Genomic DNA, 5,689 nt, shown 5'->3' with positions numbered 1-5,689 from the left:
CCAGGTCACCCATGTTTGAGGGGAAAGAAAACAGCAAGAACTTGGCTCTTGACAGTGCTGGTAATAACCATTTTAATTTTTGTAAAAAAAATTACATACAATTTTCAGCTTTTTAACTGATTTACAATGTATTTAATGGCACAATGAAATCCATGATTTTATGTGGTAGTGGGTCTTTATGTATTTATCAATATTACATTTCCTTTTATCCTGTTGTTTTGAAGCTCTAAGAGAGGACCGGTACTACACAGCTGGCAGAGCCATTGCTGTAAGCTTGGTACATGGTGGTCCGCCACCAAACTTCCTCTCGCCAACAATATTTTCTCTTCTGGTTGATGGTTCAGCAAAGCCAGTGCTAGATGACATAGCTGACAATGAACTTTTGGAAAAAGTAAAAAAGGTCAGTTGGTAGTCTAAATGTTATCTTGCATTAAAATCCAGGCCAGTCTGCTCATTGCTGAATGCTCACTTCCTATAGGTTGTCGGCAAAGTGTATTTTCCTTATTGTTTATCACATTGTAGCTATCTGGAAGAAAACAAGTTAGGGCACCCTTGCAGACGTCCAGTGTCTGGGTTCTTACTAATAAGTAGCCTCCATAACAAACTATCCTGATGCTCCTTGTGATGCTAGGTATCTGAAAGTACAACCCTTGAGGACCTTGAGATGACAACGGCACCTCTGCTTGACTACTTGGCCAATGCAGGATGTCTGAGGCCTATGCGCTCTATAAGAGACAGGGATTTGCTGGTACATGACATTGTCATGTTCCAGATCATCCACAGGGTTCAAGGTCCATTTCAAAGGTATTCAGAGGTGTTGGTTGTTTGCAGTCAGATTAATCAGAGTAGCAATCAGAATTTTACCCATAGACCAACTAAATCTATTATTTGTATATAAAACTAAGTAAATTTACAATGCACAAGTGAATTAGGAACCCTAATTAAATTCTTCAAAATTCCATGTTATTTGTACAGATTCTGTGAAGGACTGAAAACGCTTGGGGTTCTGGAGAAAATCCGAAGGCATCCAGACAGCTTTCGTCCCCTGCTCTGTCATGAGCCAAGCACACTGACTGCTGACCAGATGGATGATGTTTTCAGCATTTGGCTGTCTCCAGAAGGGAGCAACAAGAGAGCTGCTGAGGAGATAGTCGTTACCTTCTGGAGAGACTATCTCCAGGATGCAGAGGGTAATTGACAGTGTAGTGTACAGGACTGTCTCAGAAAATTAGAATATTGTGATAAAGTTCTTTATTTTCTGTAATGCAATTAAAAAAACAAAAATGTCATGCATTCTGGATTCATTACAAATCAACTGAAATATTGCAAGCCTTTTATTCTTTTAATATTTAATATTTTTTTAATTGCATTACAGAAAATAAAGAACTTTATCACAATATTCTAATTTTCTGAGACAGTCCTGTATAAGTAAAGCTATGTGTCTATTTATATTTTAGTGTTATTGTTTTTTGTGTGTTTTGTTAAAAAAATAAATACTTGTGTAACAAAAACATTATCGCTTAAACGTACTTACTTTCTTGGTTGTAATGTCATCAAGTAGCACCTTTGAGATTGTTAAAAGATGAAAGGTGTTTTGTAAATATATTGCTCTCAGTTATTCAGTTTTTTCAAGTACAATACTCTTATTTCACAATTTATTTTGTATCAAATGAGTTGCTGTTTCATATACATGCTTATTGGACCAACTACCACTTACAATGTTTTTCTGTTCTTATAGAGGAAGAAGGGCCATCCAAACTCCATAAAATATTGGCCTTTGCAACTGGAGCATCTGTGCTACCACCGATTGGCTTCTCTCCAACTCCTTCCGTCCAGTTCATCCAGAAGGAAGATGACGACTTCTCCTCGACCCCAATGTTCCCTGTGGCCAACACGTGTGTTAACTGTCTCAAGTTGCCACTACATGTTTCATATCGGCTCTTTAAGGAGAAGTTCGACTTTGCAATCGGAAACTCGTATGGGTTTGGCAGGGCATAAACATATATGTCTTTGAAAAAGGAATAAAATAGAACTGTTCTTCCCCTCACACTGATATTTATGGAAGCCCGTTTCCGCCACTGTGATAAAAAAATTAAGATCCTGTAAGTCATAATTATGAGATAGTATCTCATAATTATGACTTCACTATCTCATAATTTCGACTTACGATCTCATAATTATGAGATACTATCTCATAATTATGACTTAGCATCTAATAATTATGAGATAGTAAGTCGAAATTATGAGATAGTGAAGTCATAATTATGATTTACAGGATCTTAATTTTTTTTATCACAGTGGCGGAAACGGGCATCCATAGATATTGCCTTAGGCAGTTACGTTAAAGTTAAAGTATATTGAGTCATTTCCCCCTCTGTCTCTTATCCGTCCGTGTCTTATGTGTCTGTCTGTTTCTCCCTCTGCCTGTCTCTCCGCTTGTCTCTCAGTCTGTCTTTTTGAAAAAATGCGTTCACAAATGTTTGTTCATTTTTTGTTGAATAAAACAATGTTAACTTTAACATAACTCTTGTAATTCACTGAGAAAACTGCACAGGTGAAGTAAACAACAATGTTTTAACAAAACCTTTCATAACATGCATGTTTTTCATTGAAGAAAATGCAGAAGAGAAGAAAACACATCTATTCCATGGTTCCCATCATTTTCAAGTGGATTCACTTGTCGAATACTGTCCATTGTGGTCTCATTAATCGTTACATCAATGTCTGGAATTCTAACATCATTATTGGTTTGAAGTTCAGGTAATGGCCCTTCTTCATCAATGCCATAGTAGTTATCGTCATCAAAAATGTCATTTATAACGGGATGGATTCCTACATTGTTTATGACCCCTGTATGCCACAGCTGAAGAGGAGTCCTCCCCCCTTGTGTGGACAGGCCGTGGTTATTCCACTGGTTGATAAATTCTGTTACTGCCCTTTCAATTCTTGGGAAATAAACATAATGCAGACAGAATAGATGTACTTCATTCAATGAGTCCAGTATACCCTGCTCCTCCATGAAGTTAAACATATTAATAAAGTGTCTAGATACAACTCTATTCAATTCTGCCCATAGTCTCTCAATCCTTTGGTTGTGTACTGAAACTCCTGTAATAACACTACGACTGTTCAGTCCTCTTCTTTCCAACATAAACTGGGCAACACGTATATTTTCCATACCATGATCACATCTGACCCGTAAGGGCAAACCAAAGTTGTGTACTCCTCCCAAAAATAATGACAAGACACTTAAGGCTCTGTTGTTAGATAAGCACCGTAAGTATATAATGGTCCGACTGAAGCCATCAACACAGCCATGAAAGACCATCCGCCATCTAATCAGCTTGTGGTTGCCGTCAAAATGCCTGTTGGGAGATATAAAGTACATTAAATAAAAATATATATAGGTAAAGCTTGCAAACTGTTGATTACCTTTATTGATAATACAAAATAGTTACTAGTCAACTTACCATAATTGGTTGGGGGCCTGAACACTATAGACCCTTCGGCGTAAGGCATGACGGCGTCTAAATGACCGCCCAATGGGATCCACTTGATCGAGGCTCTGTCTGACCCGCCAACGCTGAACCCTTAAGCCACGTGATCTCAGGCTTCCAAGAACGTATGCTTCACCTGCATTTGGAGTGTTCTGTAGTATAGTCGTCACAACGCTGTCCAGGTCTTGATTTGACAATATTGCATATCTTAATGGCTCAACTCCCAGAGTTTGTCTGTGTCTGTATAGGGTTCTTCGACTGATTCCAAAGCACGATGCAATTCTCTGCCATGTCATACCAATGGATACACAGTGAGCAATCTGTTCGGCGGCTATGCTGTATCGGGGCCGACCTGGATGGCCAGTCAAGATTGTTGGGGGTATCAAATTGTTGGTCACATCACTGGATCCCTGTCTGGCCTCATGTTCATGAAACAAGTTGCGAAAGCATCTATACAATGATCCTAGTAGATTACTCACATCACTATCATCATGATTATATCTGGACACAGCAAGAAATGCAGATAGAGTTCGTGTATGATCTTCAAGCTCTCTATAAAGCCTCTCCTGACCATAATTGTTGGACTCCTCACGTTGCAATGACTCAATGCATTGCAGAGCACTAGTAAAAAAACGTACGATATCGTCTTCGTTGCCTCTTACCTCAAAAGATAAAGTTTGGACGTGAAAAACAAAGAGGATCAGGTGAACATGCATTGTGTAAAAGCACATACACGGATGGTAGTCCTCTACCGGATCCTAGACATATATATATATAACCCAGCGGACACAAAATTCAACCCGCGGCAACACTTCAAAAGTTGCCCAATGCTGCGGGAAAACCGCGGACCTGGCAACACTGCACCTTCCGTTGCAAGTGAAATGCCTTCCGTTTCAAGTGAAATGCCTTCCGTTTCAAGTGAAATTTTTATATGTGTGTATGAGAGCTTTTCATATCATGTGTGTGTGTGAGAGCTTTTCACTAGTATGTGTGAGAGATTTTCAGTTGTGTGTGTGAGCATATAGTTTTTCACAAGTGTGTGTGAGAGCATTTCACTAGTGTGTGTGAGAGCATTTCAGTAGTGTGTGTGAGAGCATTTCACTAGTGTGTGTGAGAGCATTTCAGTAGTGTGTGTGAGAGCATTTCAGTAGTGTGTGTGAGAGCATTTCACTGGTGTGTGTGAGAGCATTTCAGTAGTGTGTGTGAGCGTATAGTTTTTCAGTAGTGTGTGTGAGAGCATTTCAGTAGTGTGTGTGAGAGCATTTCACTAGTGTGTGTGAGAGCTTTTCAGTAGTGTGTGTGTGTGAGAGCTTTTCAGTAGTGTGTGTGAGAGCATTTCAATAGTGTGTATGAGAGGGTATTCTGAATAATGTCCCTCACGGCCCCTCATAGTCTTTGCTCTCTGAACATACCACCTCTTCCCTCTCGGCGTTCTCTCTCTCTCACTTCCCTCTGCACTCCTTTATTTCTTCTATCCTCGAAGCTACTCGGCTGAATCCTTTCCATTAGAGACTGTGAGAGGGAGATTAGTGGTGTATCGGTGTGTGTGTGTGTGTGTGTGTGTGTGGGTGTGTGTCTTTGGGGGTGGAGGGCCGGGAGAAAAGGATTTCCGAGACTTTCTTGGTAACAGTAAGTCGACAACCAGGAATATCATCGTTGTCTGCAGCTAGGGGGAAGGGGGGTGGGGGGTGCTCTGTGTGTATGTAATTTCATATCGGCTCCATCATAACCGTGGAACGTTTCTCAGGGACTTCATCATGTTCTGTCGTCATCAGGCTGGCACACACACACACACACACACACACACAAGCGAGTCGCAAACATACACATTTACATTCAGAAGGAATGAAAGCCTTTTTTGCACAAACACACACACACTTCTGCATCTGCAACTGCAGGGGCCATCAGCAGTGAGACGAGCGTGTTGCTTAGAGACCAAGAGGTCACCTCAACAACAGCCATCACACAAACCAGGTGTGACATCTTTTGCAGAGTGGCGGCCACAGCCGGCCCCGGAGCCCCGCTGGCTCAGAGCGGAGGCCGAACCCCGGAAACAAACTCGGAGTCAGTGGAGAGCCTCGTTCACGCTTTAGTTTGTTGATTCATTTTATTGCACCATCTTTTACAGTGTAATGTCCTTTGTTCTTTAAACTCTTTATGTTTTGGCCCCTGTTAATGCCAAATGCTTTTAA

The 5,689-nt window shown here is 40.7% G+C and overlaps 1 long non-coding RNA gene across 1 annotated transcript; it reads left to right on the top strand.

The window, feature by feature from the left end:
- The first annotated feature begins 363 nt into the window (after positions 1 to 363).
- LOC130208018 (uncharacterized) lies at positions 364 to 1,019 on the top strand. Its single transcript, XR_008834350.1, has 3 exons — positions 364 to 400; positions 632 to 804; positions 976 to 1,019. It is a non-coding gene; the product is annotated as an uncharacterized LOC130208018 (long non-coding RNA).
- Positions 1,020 to 5,689: the final 4,670 nt, after the last annotated feature.

Source organism: Pseudoliparis swirei, chromosome 2 (assembly GCF_029220125.1).
Source record: "Pseudoliparis swirei isolate HS2019 ecotype Mariana Trench chromosome 2, NWPU_hadal_v1, whole genome shotgun sequence".
Lineage (NCBI taxonomy): Eukaryota > Metazoa > Chordata > Actinopteri > Perciformes > Liparidae > Pseudoliparis > Pseudoliparis swirei.
The sequence above is the reverse complement of the archived record's forward strand: the minus strand, read 5'-3'. Positions and strand labels throughout refer to the sequence as shown.